The sequence below is a fragment of the Poromitra crassiceps genome, assembly GCF_964638095.1.
Source record: "Poromitra crassiceps genome assembly, chromosome: 20".
In the NCBI taxonomy this organism is placed as follows: domain Eukaryota; kingdom Metazoa; phylum Chordata; class Actinopteri; order Beryciformes; family Melamphaidae; genus Poromitra; species Poromitra crassiceps.
The window spans coordinates 12531278-12545065 of NC_139637.1; the positions used below are offsets into that span (position 1 = coordinate 12531278).

Genomic DNA, 13788 nt, shown 5'->3' on the forward strand with positions numbered 1-13788 from the left:
ACTATTGGTAATTACTGTGTACTTACATTTGGTGTTCATGTGTAATGTCAAATAGTTCATATGTAACTAGGGACCTGTAAAATAAAGGGTCAAAGAAATTTGTAGTCAGGAGGAAGCCCATATAAAGAATTAATATGCAAATGTAGGCTGTACAAATACCGACAGAAAGGAAGGAACTGAGCAGTACGAGAGACCTTCCTTTCAAGGAAACTCAAGCCTTCAAGTTTTTTTGTTTTACTGAGACAGACAGAGTTTTGCTTCCATTTTTAAATCTGGTGAGTACCAATATGACATAGAGCATGAAAGGTGTTTAACCTAATCTATGTATAGACTTGATTGTTTAAAAACTGTTTAGACTAAGGAAAACACATTTTACTGAACCTGCATGGCAGAGTGAGAGTTTGACGTCGAGGCTGCAGTTGTAACTGATATTGGTAAGCGTTCAACATTGTTAAAACTGTGAAAGAGATTTGTTACTACAAGATTTCCTGCAGACCAAATCAAATATTATGAAAATATATCACTTATCATCAGGGCACCTAAACTCATTCAGTGTGCTTGACACAAATATTATGATTTCTACTTCTCATATTGTTGAAAAAATTGGTTATTTACAACAACAAAAAACACTTAAGAGTTAGGTAATGCTTTATATTAAGGTTCTATTAATAAGCGTTGATTAATACATAATAAGGCTCTTATTAGGTGCTTATTAACACTATTATATGTTAATAAGATTATATAAGTGTTAATACTCGCATTATGAACTTATTTATTTGTAGCTTATAAGACATTTATAAGCACTTTATAACCACCTTTACTAGCTGGTTTTGTTGCTTTATTAAGCTTAATAAATAGTTTGTTATAGAGACAGTCGGCATGTGTGGGAACGCCCACAAAATGTTATACGACTGGCGCGCGAGTGGGGTAAAACCGCCGATATATCTCAATGGGCTGACTCACCAAAGGATGGTGCTGCAGCTCTAAACTACAGGTTTGGGGGTTCTAGAGCAGAACACAAGACGTCTGCTCAGATGTGCGTTTACTGCGGTGGTTAAATCCCCGATCGTGTCTGCCTGGGCTGGGCTATCAGCTAAATTCTAACTTTGCTGAATGGATAGAACGGGGGATTTAACCCACCCTGACCACGCCCCCAGCCAGGCTGAGCCAGCTAACCAGCGTCTGAGACATTGCCCCAACCTATTACCTTATTAGCAATTAACTATGCAGTTATTATCAGTTAACTATGCTTTTTGGTACCGGATCTAAAGCGAGAACAGTGCCTTATTAAGGTTAATAAATCCTTTATTATGCACTTATTAACAGTTAACTATGGTTTTCACAGCTCCCCTAGTGGGAAGGAGCAGTAGTGGTCAAGGTTGATAAAATGTGAATAAAAATTACAATGTTTTAGCAGAGAAGGACAGAAAACACACTTTAAGACAGCTCTTAAAACGTGTTTTTACTTTCCAAGTAGTGCAAGTGTTGAAAAACACTGAGGTAGATTTGTTTTTATATGAAATAAAATCAGAACAGTGTCTTTTGATAGTAGCCTTTACAATCTAGAATTTTACAACAGTGCAATTGTATCAAAATGGCTGTTTAAAACCTTTCCAAATAAAAACAGAACAGTGTTTTTAAAAACAGAACAGTGTCTTCCAACATGTAGCATTTATAATCTAGCATTGTAACAAAAACTGAGGTAGATTTAAAAAAAGACAAAAATAAAATTGTGTCTTTCAACTTGGAGCGTACAATCTATCACTTACATTATTGTCTGATCCAGCATGTGCAATTATCAATAACTGAATGTAAAATCTTTACAGAATTCAGCTACGGATAGGAAGGTGGTATAGAGTCAGGATTTGAGGGTAGGTGGAGTGGCTAGGGCAGGGGTGTCCAAACTTTTTTGAATGGGGGCCAGATTAGAAAATGTGAAGAAGGGGCCAGCTGCTTCTCGAATCATAAGGGTTATAATAATTAAAATCACACAGTACTCCAGGGCTTTTGTTTGTTTGTTTACCATCTGAAAACATTAGTTCAGCCTGTGTTGTTCCTACTTGTTGCTTGTCTATAAACTGTATGATAGAGCTGCCATCGTTATATGAACGGAAAAAAACACTCACAAAGGGAACTTGCTTTATTAACCAATACTGTGTGGAGGGCCACATATAGTATATTTTGAGAGACAAGGTAAGGGCCACTTAAAAGCGGTCTGCAGGCCACAGCTGGCCCCGGACTTTGGACATGCCCCTGGGCTAGGGGGATATGGGTGGGGTGTAGCTATATAGGGATGGGAAGGTGGTAGAGTGTGGATTCGAGGGGTGGGTAGGTGGAGTGGCTAGGTACATGTGGGTGGTGGGATGGGGTGGCAAGAAAGGGGGGGTGGGTGAGCGAAATGGGGCCATCGGAGGAGTGGCGCCTTGGGTAAAGGTTTGCACTTGTTATCCTGTGAAGTGAATTCTACATTCAGTTATTGATAATTGCACATGCTGTATCAGACAGAATAATAAAGTTGTAAATGTAAATGATACATGCTACATGCTACATGTTGAAAGACAATTTTATGTTATATTGATTTTTTTTAAACCTACCTCAGTTTTTGTTATGATGCTAGATTGTAAATGCCGCATGTTGAAAGACACAATTTTATTTTGTATTATTTTTTTGTTTTCTTTACTTACCTCAGTTTTTGGCACAATTTTGCACTATTTGGAAAGGTTTTAAAGAGCCATTTTGATACAATTGCACTGTTGTAAATGCTAGATTGTAAAGGCTACATATTGAAAGACACTGTTTTGGTTTTATTTTATATAAAAAGAAACCTACCTCTTAGATCCGCCTCCATTTAAGACAGCTCTTTAAAACATTTTTTACTTTCCAAGTACTGCAAAAGTGTACAAAGAGCAAGTTTAGACTCTCAGATATTTGGATGTAATCCAAAAGGTACTGGAGCACACAGATCGAGTGTATAATGAAGTTTTTTTTATTAAACTAAGTTTAATAAAAAAACTGTCTACAAATTTTTATTAAACTAAGTTTAATAAAAAAAACTTCATTATACACTTGATCTGTGTGCTCCAGTACCTTTTGGATTACATCCAAATATCTAATGGCTCATTTCCACCACATTTTACTGCCCTGTACAGCTCGTCACCACTCGGCTCTAATCGTATCAGCCCTATGGACGTTTTGCTTCCACCGCGGATAATCTGTCCCCACCCACCCCCGCCCACAGCTGGTCGTCTAAAAATAGCGACCGCATATCTGTCCTTCGGCTATAACATAACGTTACAATTAAATCCATCCACAGAACTTTTAAACTGTTTATGAAATACTGGTGCCTCTAAATGACCTACAGTGTACATGGGCAAATGTGACAATCGGCCAAGAGAATGATATCACAGGCATGCGCTGTGCTGTGCGGGGACGGGAGAGGCGCAACAGAGTGAAGCCTCTACCCCGCAGCCTCTCACCAGGCAAGACCGGGGCTTCCAAACACCCGCTGCGGCCTAGCGGAGCGCTGCAGCCTCCACTCAGCTACAGAGCTCCCTGAGCGAGCAGCGGACTTTTTTCTCAGACAATTGAACACCCGCCACGATTTTATTTCACCGGAGGTGAAGGCAGCGACACAAAATACTGATGGAAATATACATAACAGAAGATAAGGTAAGACCACTAAACTGGTATGCAGCCGCCAGCATTGCATTGACAGTCAGTAGACAGAGTAAACACGATTCTCTCTGACCAATCAGTAGCCATCAGAGTTTTACGTCACCATTTGGGACCTACTCGCCAGCCCGAAGTACCCCGACGAGGCAGGGACCAAAAGTAGCACGACTCGGCCTCAAATCAAACCGAGCTGGGCCGGTTTTTGACGGTGGGATGAGACCAAAAGTCGAGTCGAGCGGAGCGGGACCGCGCTACTAGCTGCTGTGGAATTGGGCCATAAGTATCTGAAGTTGCCTTTTCTGAGAAGCATCAGACCAGCCTGCTTGGCTGCAGAGGTTGAGGCGCGCTTAACTACATCCTGCAAGAAAGTCTAGAATCTTACTTTGAGGGAACGTGGAGAGCACGTCACCTGCCGGCAGCGGCATGACTTTCTGCGTAGATGACTGACCGGAAATCTCTCGTCTGGTGACGTCGCGGTCTATATTATTGCATTGCTGGGATGTTTGCTGGGAACTTACATGTAGAGAGCCGCAGGGATGACGTATTTTTGTAGTCATAACGCGGAAGTCCCGGACTTGCTGGTTCTTCACTGTTTCTGTCTATGGGATTTTTGAATGGGTTTTTGCCGCGATGCTTCAAATAAGGTCTCTGGGCAACGCAAGCTTAATCAAACGCGAACCAGAGTTCAGTCGGATAATCTTCACACATGAGGACCACTTTCATGAGTTTTGTAGCGTAAATGCGAGCCATAGAAGTAAAAAGCTCGAGCTAAGCTAATCCAGAACTACACACTGTCGCATAGGCTTCCACGTCACGTCAGCACTCAACCTTGGACTGTTGTTGATGTGTGCACTGATTACCCCGGGCTGAACGGGGCTGAACCAGGTGAGGGAAAGAGAATTTCCGTGTTCGTCCTTTGAAGTGGTGACGTTATTGACGTATATATCCCCATCGACTCAACAGTGTAGTCTCATTTAGCCGTTTGCTAGCTAGCCGCCCTTTTAAAAAAAGCTTAAAAAGTCATAAAAGTGGTCCTCGTGTGTGAAGATGATATTACTAAACACTGGTTCGCGTTTGATTAAGCCAGCGTTGCCCAGAGAGATTATTAGAAGCATCGCGCCAAAAACCCATTCAAAACTCCCATAGGCGAAAACAGTGAAGAACCAGGAGTGTTAGCATCGATGATTTCCAGACTCGTTCCTGTGGCTCTCTGTTGATGACCTGATGAGACATCGCCGTTTCTTCTGTTCTGGAAACGTTGGCTGAAAGTGTGTAATCAGTTTGTGGACATTAGGTTAGTGGAAGAGGCCGATTGAAGAGCACCATTTCCCGGAGAAGTGGCTGGGCAGGAATATAACGATAAATAAAGTTTAAAATAAAGTTTAAGCGTTATTTTAATAATGTTGTCGCAGTACCAGAGTCCTTTCAACCGCAAGAAACACGCAATTTCCGGAAGTAGAGCCTGCCCATAGGGATGCTCAAAAATAAGGTGATAGATGAGAGTGAGACCCCTGGTCTGTAGTCTCTTAAAACAGACTGTCTCATCTACATCCGGCGAATGCAGCTATACAGTCTGTACGTTACACCCCCAGAACATGCACAAGGAAGTTGGGGAAAAAAACCTTCAGACTGGAAGAAAGTTCAACAAAATCCGACCAATCACGACACATCTGTCCACGAAAAGAAATTCTGATTGGACTAATGAGCGGAAGACCCGCCTTAAAAAAATTCGGATTGGACTAATGAGCGGAAGACCCGCCTTTCTGCTTCCTATTCCGGTTGGTGCATGATTCTCCCTCACGAAGTACAGACGGTATGGCGGAAGCATTTGAAAATTGCGGAAGCCAACTCGTCTGTTCTAAGAGACTACCTGGTCTGTACATTCAGATCCATATGAATTGAAAACACCATTTTCATTGTCCCATATGGTTAAGGGTATTCAAATGTTCATTGTGTGCAATATGTGTGCAACATTTAAGTCATTTAAATTAATTCCAATTGCATTTACATGTTCAAGTTAAACTATATGCTTTCACAACATCTGTAAGCAACACTCAGGTCTAGTGTAGTTTCACTTTCAACATTATTTATGGACAATATCTTTCAACACCAGACAGATCATTCTGCTGCCACCTGCTGTACAAACCTGTGAAGGTTGACCTGTGGAAGAAACCGGTATGTCCTCTCTATTACAGCAATATTATATATATAAGACGGGGGCCGTACCGCCCCCATCTGGCAGTGTCAGGTCTATATCTATATCTATCTATAGCTATATATATATATATCTATATATCTATATATCTATATATATATATATATATATATATATATATATATATATATATATATATATATATATATATATATATATATATATATATATATATATATATCTATATATATATATATATTGTCCTGTACCAGTTGTTACTGTACATATTCTGTTTAAAAGACAAAGACACTACAGCATGGAAGTAGTGAAAGCTGTCATCGCTGTTTTATGTTCTTCTATTGTGTTTAGTTAAACACAATATGGCCCTCTGACTGCACAGCAAACCTCCCCACAAAAAGTATTATTGTTAATGCATCACAAGTATTATTGTTAATGCATCACTCCTTTTCCATAATGTGCACCTTCTCTCTGACTTAATTCACCTTTTCTTCTTTTTATGCAGAATTTAGTATGGACCTGCCCAAAATACTTGGCAGCATTCCTCATCTTGATCTTGTGTACAATGTGGTTTTGGGCTTCATCCTCCTGGGCTTGGAGAAGTTAATGGAGGCAGAGTTTGATTGTCCTTGCAGTGCAAAGCCGGGAGGGAACTTCATGTTTTCAACTGCATTCGTTTTCATTCCTGCCATTATTGTTTTTACACTGATGCTGATCATACTAAAATTCACGTGCCGCGATAAGGATAAATGTAGAATACTGATCAGCAGCTGTGTCCCTCCCACAGTGTGGCTGATCCTAATCCTCCTCGATGGCAAATACTTTGCCTGTGCAATGACAAACTGGGAGGGCACATTTGTTGTTGTTGACAGCTCTGTTAAAGAGAAATGGTGTCAGCCAACCAACATTAGCTTGATTGATGGACGAAGGAAACAGTCTCAGAGATTCTTTGTTACATCTCAGGTAAGGAAAAAACTTGTGTCTTTCTTAATGTTTGTTTTAACATCTGTCCAGAATTGATCTGTGAAAATAGAGAAGCGGTTTTCTCCTAAATTTGGTCTTATTCTATTGTTTGTATAATCCATGCTTTTTAGATCATCGCATTGGTTCTGTTCTTCTGCCTCGCCCTGGTACTCATAATCTTTGTGTCCAAAAAGTGCGGAGGGGTTTATCCTGATGTGAATCGGGAAGAAGATAAATCCGGAAGTTATCGCATTGGTGGCACGGTGAGGCTCGATGCAGTTACTCCAGCCTCAAGCAAAAAAAACCTCAGCACTGACTCGCTCCCACTTGTGACACGCACGCAGAGGCGGGGCCCGGCGGGACTGGGAGGGGTCACAGGAGCGGAGCTGGCCGTGGAGGAGGACGAGCGACCCGGGCACGCGGAGAGTGTCCCGGCGCTGTCCGAGGGGCTGATCTGCCCTCCCGCCTCAGGAAGGATGGCGGAAGACAAAGCAGCGCATTAGCCAATAGAAGGGCAAAGACAAAAAAAGAAAATCTGAAGGAGATAATTAATGTTGATTGTTCATGTTTGCCATGTCTGTCCTTCAATAAAAATCATTGAAGAGGAAAAAAAAAAAAAAAAAGGGCAAAGACAATAATTCAATAACCCCACTGATTGTGTGATGTTCTGCACCTGGTCAACTGTCTATTTAAACACGTGTCATTTCAGTGTCGCTGATTATAATCGTGTGCTGCTGTGGTCCTGACCTGCTCTGAGTTCCTCCTGTGCCTGTTGGATTATTCCACTCCTTGTGACTTTTCCTGTCGGCCTTCCTGATCTGTTCATTGGACATTTCTCCTTGTGTTAGTTTAGTTTAGTTGGCTCCGCAGCCCCGTTTAATTCAGTGTTAAGTCCGCAGCCGTTGTTGGCAAACCTTTGTTGTTTTACTTTTGGTCAAGTCAAGTAAAGACATTGAACCTGCTTTTTGTCTCCGTGTCTCTACATTTGGGTCCACACACACGCACAGCCTTACAACTTGTGTCCCCCCACGTTGTCTATACCTAGGATTGTGCATAGCCCTAGACTGGCTCGTGCTAATCTTTAATAAATTGACAGCTCATCCATGCTATTTTGTACTTTATTCTACTTATCAAGCACATTTAGGAGCCAGCAATAACATTTCACTGCACATTGTGCTTGTATGATGGAATATGTGACACATGAACTTTCATTTGATCTATTATTGTTATGAAGCCATCTGTAGGGTTGTGCTTATTTGTATCAATTACATCAACGTATTAATAAAATAAACAAGGTTTGTCTGTTCCCCAAACTCCAGTTAAGGAAAAATCAAGTCAGTGCATCTGTACATCACCTTTATTATATCCTATATGCAATGCCACCTCACTACTAAAGGAAACCATGTCATATAGTTCTTCAGCTGGATATCTTCATTGTGTTTCTCCTTCTACATAGCTTTGGCAAGTCTAAATTAGAGGGAAGAGAGTTTTTAGTGAATAGAGACAGAACAATTAAAGCGCTAAGAGGTCATCATAGTCCACAGTCACCTCCTACTTATTTTTGCTTCTATCGCATTACTACTGTTATTCTATGCTACGTTGTGTTCTTCTGCTTATTTTGCTTAATATTGCATTTACTACTGTTTATGTTATGCTATGTGTGTTCTGTGAGCGAGCTACTGTAACTTGTCCCAATTTCCCCCCGGGGATCATTAAAGTCTTTCTGATTCTGATTCTGATCTTATTACCTGTATAGTACATAAGAACACAATCTAAATGGTAAATGGGGGTAGACTAACTGCCATTTACCATTTATACTGTAGATGTAGGTCTTGATGCTCTTGAACCAGGTCATTTTGTCTGTGTGACACCGGTACAGAACTCTGTCAGGTCACAGGAGTTATTGGACTCTTAAACACGGGGTACCAGCCGGGTTGAGCTGTAAAGGCACATAAAGAGGCAAACATGTTGTCTACAACAGGCTCTGGCTTATGTAAAACATTGTACAACATTGAAATCTTACACCATGGGGTCCAACTTGCTTATTGTGAGAAAGGCACGAAAGGCCTAATTTTCCTTAAAATCAAAGTCTGAGCGGAAACATAATTAAGAACGCGATGAACGGCTTCAAAGCATTTAATTATCTTTAGCAAATATTCCTTTTCAAAACAGGACACACATCTGAGCTGCTTCGGAAGCATTTCCATGTGATTAGAGGAATCACTATTCACAAGTTATGTTTGGTTTGAACAGAGTGTTAATGAGTTAATGAGTTCAAGTTTCTACAAGGTGGACGAGCTAAACCAGCTGTGCATCTTTGAGACCGGTGGAACTGGCCGAAGTGCATGGGGGATAACGTGCTGGTGCGTTACTTATTTAAAGGAACACTGCCCATTTTCAACCAGCTTTGTATCATTAGAACATCAGTAGTATATCAGAAAACTGTAAACGATTTTGAAGTCTGTCATTTAATTTGACAGTTATTGAGTGTTAAAGTGTGGACCAATTAATAACTCATTAACTCAAATCAACTCTCAATAACTGTCAAACTAGATGAATGATGAATAGTTTGACAGTTATTGAGAGTTGAGTTGAGTTAATGAGTTATTCATTTGAGTTAGTGTGGACCAGTGACGTCACTGGTCCACACTTTAACACTCAATAACTGTCAAATTAAATGACAGACTTCAAAACAGTTTACAGTTTTCTGATAGACTACTGATGTTCTAATGATACAAAGCTGGTTGAAAATGGGCAGAGTGTTCCTTTAAGAGATTAATGGCTTGTGTGACAAAAGAAAACTTAGATCTGTTTTTATTAGAAGTGAATAGAATAAGCATTCTTGTTTAAAATCTTCTGATAAAGTGGAGATTGCAATCTAGGTTTTACCTCAGTGGGTGCATGTTGTTGTTGTTGTCCTTCCTGCCAGATGTAGCCCATCATGATGTGACGAATGCCAGCGAGAGGTGAGCCAACCTGAGCTCCCGATGGTCAAGTGATGGGGACTCAAACAGGCACCTGGGTTTGGCAGCACGTTTTAGTTTTGCATTCTATTTTCAGCATTAGCCTCCACAAATGAAACACACATGCAAACCAAATAAAGAAACTTCAAAATTCACACACATCTGCAATGTCAACGTGATTTTTTGTATTCCATTCCAGTCAGCTGAGCAAGTTAATTGTTGCTTTCAACCTCATCTAAGTAGGCTAGAAATGGGTCTCAGATAGCCAAGAATTTCCCAAGTGAATTGGTCCTGAGGAACCAGAGTCTCTCCATGCGTATAACCGAGACCATGCCCGTCAGCCACAACTTAAAAGAAGGTGGAGAGGAGCACTTCCACTCCTTCAGAATGAGTCTCTTGGCGACAGTCGTCCCCTGCGTCAGAGTGTTGCACAGCCGTATACAGTGTATATACACACACACACACACACACACACACACACACACACACACACACACACACACACACACACACACACACACACACACACACACACACAGTATATATATATATATATACACATATATATATACATATATACATATATATATATATATATATATATATATATATATATATATATATATATATATATATATATATAAGACGGGGGCCGTACCGCCCCCATCTGGCAGTGTCAGGTTAGGGCCTCCACAGGGGGGGTCCAAACAGTTTCAGGGGAGGCTCAGTGAATGGAAGTGATTTTTTTTTTACATTAGTTATCAAAGGGAGATCACATAGTCTAAATGTGTGTGATTTGGTTAAAGAGATAGCGTCACGGTGTCCTGCATCGCACACCTCTTTGCCTGTTTCGTCACGTCCGGGTCAGAGGTCTCTCGACGTGGTTTCCGGTACTTTAGCGTGCATTTCAGATGCCGGATCGCCGCTTTGTGTAAGTGGAACTAATTTATACATCTATATGTGTCAATATGTGGAATTTCATATGAATATGTGCATGGTAACATGTCAAATTACTTTAGGAAAGTGACTTTGATGACAGAAAGCCATAAGACGTGCTTGGGCGACGAGAGTTACTGATCTTTACCGCTTCTATTTTGGCACTTAATAAAGTTGCTAGCTTGCTAACGCTAGCTTTGTCTAAACAATGAAAGTGAATGATGCATAGTCGAATTGCCGTGGCCCGTGAGAATGACTTCACCAAAGAGCCATCTGTCTCAAATGCATTCATTTTCTGATATCTGCAACCAAAAATACAAAAGCTTTTAAAAAGTGACAAAAGCTTTTAAAAAGTGTTGATTAAAAATGAAAATAACGTGTGTGTGTGTGTGTGTGTGTGTGTGTGTGTGTGTGTGTGTGTGTGTGTGTGTGTGTGTGTGTGTGTGTGTGTGTGTGTGTGTGTGTGTGTGTGTGTGTGTGTGTGTGTGAGTGTGTGTGTGTGAGTGTGAGTGTGAGTGTGAGTGTGAGTGTGAGAGTGAGTGAGAGAGTCTGTCTCTCTATTGCAGCCAGGCAAAGTCTGATCAGAAAAGGTGAAAGATAAACTGGATAGATTTTACATTCAACTTTGTGTTGTGTCTGGTTTTTCTTCTAAAGTAAGACAGAGAAAACAGGAGACAGACCCGGCCACAGAGAAAGTAAGAGTTTGATAAGATGTGTGGGTGTGACAGAGTTTTCCTTTTTACAGGAACATCAAGATATTAAAAAAATATATATAGAAGATGTTAAAAAAAAATTATATAGAAATTTAAATGTTGCACTGGTTTAAGGTAAATATACATCTGATAAATGCAATGTAATGGAAAATATATATGGCAATTTATAGAAGTTTTAAAAAATGATATCAATTTACAGATGCCAAAGAGGAGGAAGTGGGCCCCGGAGGCCATGCAACAGGCCATGGATGAGGTGGCAGCAGGCAGGCTCTCAAGCGGGGAGGCAGCCAAGAGGTTTGGGGTCCCAAAGTCCACCCTGTGTGACCGAGTCAGTGGAAGGGTGGCCTCTGATTGTGTCTATGGTCAGAGGCCACTTCTCACCCCTGAAGATGAGTATTCCCTGGTGGAGTACTGTTTGTACTCTGCCAGTCATGGGTTTCCACTGACGAAGCCTCAGGTAGTGGCCCACGGTCTGGCCATATATAAATTCCGCCACCCAGCCTGTGACAGACAGTCATGCAGAGTCTGCACATACTCACTATAACCACATGGCTCATTGGTGGTAGGGAGCGCAAAGATCAGATCGACTGGGAGTCTGGGATGTCTACCAAACATCAGGTAGTATGGTGTATATCCAGTCGAATAGTGGAGTGTGCAGTTGTAAGCATGTGTCATCGCATCCACATGTTCATGCCAGCGGCACTTTAAGTGAGGCTCTAATGTTCCAAGCATGTTCATGAGGGTCCGGTTGAATCTTTCGGTGGTCCCGTTACCCTGCGGGTGGTAAGGGGTTGTGTGGGTCTTAGTGATGCCAGTACATTTACACAGTTCCTTCACAATAGCACTTTCGAAATTGCGCCCTTGGTCTCTATGCAATTTTGCAGGGAAGCCAAACCGGCAGAAGAAGTTTTTCCACAGTACCTTAGCCACTGTGCAGGCCTTTTGGTCTTTAGTGGGGTAGGCTTGGGCGTAGCGGGAAAAGTGGTCCGTTACAATGAGCACATTTTCTATGCCACCCTTTGACTTCTCCAGAGTCAAAAAGTCCACACGCACGAGCTCCATGGGGGCACTGCTGTGGATACTGACCAGGGGAGCCCTGAGGCCTGCGGTTGGGGTCTTTCTGAGGCAGCACCTCTCGCACTGCTCGCACCAAGCCTTGATTCCCTGGAACATTCTTGGCCAGTAAAATCTCTCCCTTATCATGTGCAAAGTCCTCTCAAATCCTAAGTGCCCTGAGTCGTCATGAAGAGCAGTCTTGACTGATGTGTGCAGCCTCTCTGGCAATACCAGCTGCTCCACTACTCCTCTTTGGCTGTCTTGGATGCGGCGGTACAAGATACCATCCCTTATCAGTAACCTCCTCCACTCCTTTAGGAGAAGGCACACTTGCCCACCACCGTTGACCCTCTGGCTGCGGCTTGGTTTTTGGTTCAAGCTTTTAAAGTGCAAGACAGTGCCAATCACCGGGTCCTCCTTCTGCCCCGCACGGATTTCCTGTTTTGTCATCGCAGGCAGCGACTCCGTTCCAACATCCCTGTAGGGCTCACTACACCCGAGCGATCGAGGCTCTTGAGTGGAGGGTTCCTCTGAGGCAGTGGTGTTCTCGCCTGGGGAGCTTTGTCGTTCTTGGGGGGGTCTTTCCTCTCCGCTAGCCCTCGCCCACTGAGGGCAGGTTTGCAGGACCTGGGTGACCTCTTGGTTGGACATACGGGAAAGGGCATCAGCATTCGCGTTACAACGCCCCCTTCGATACTGTATGTCAAAATCAAATGCAGACAGCCGAGACACCCACCGCTGGCCTGTAGCATCCATCTTAGCTGAGGACATCACATACTTCAGGGGGTTGTTGTCTGTCAGTACCGAGAATCTACGCCCATAGAGATGGTCATAGAATTTGTGGGTCACTGCCCATTTCATGGCGAGGAATTCGAGTTTGTGTGCCGGGTACCTGGTCTCAGCTGGAGTCAAGCCTGGGCTGGCATAGGCTATGACTCTCTCGATTCCCTCCTGGACTTGAACCAAGACTGCGCCAAGCCCCTCTCCTGAGGCATCAGTCTGAAGCACAAAAGGCAAGCTGTAGTCTGGATAGTCCAGCACTGGAGCACTCGTCAGCTTTTCTTTTAGGGACTGACATCCCCTCTCTTCTTTCTCCTGGGGTCACCAGTGGTGAGACGGTATAAGGGAGCAGCTAAGATGGAGTAGCCACTAACATACCGCCTGTAATATCCAGTGAAACCCAAGAACTGCAGCACTTCCTTCCGATTTGTGGGCCTAACATGGCCTCATGAAGCCAGAACATACATGAAGACTATTTTGATGGTAGTGTTTTAATTGATCACACCAGTGTGTAGTTAATTGATGCTGTGTA

General features: G+C 42.4%; 1 long non-coding RNA gene across 1 annotated transcript; it reads left to right on the top strand.

The window, feature by feature from the left end:
* The first annotated feature begins 210 nt into the window (after nucleotides 1-210).
* LOC310795031 lies at nucleotides 211-7459 on the top strand. The gene is made up of 4 exons (XR_014553595.1): nucleotides 211-275; nucleotides 5786-5847; nucleotides 6351-6808; nucleotides 6940-7459. It is a non-coding gene; the product is annotated as an uncharacterized lncRNA (long non-coding RNA).
* The last annotated feature ends 6329 nt before the right edge of the window (nucleotides 7460-13788 follow it).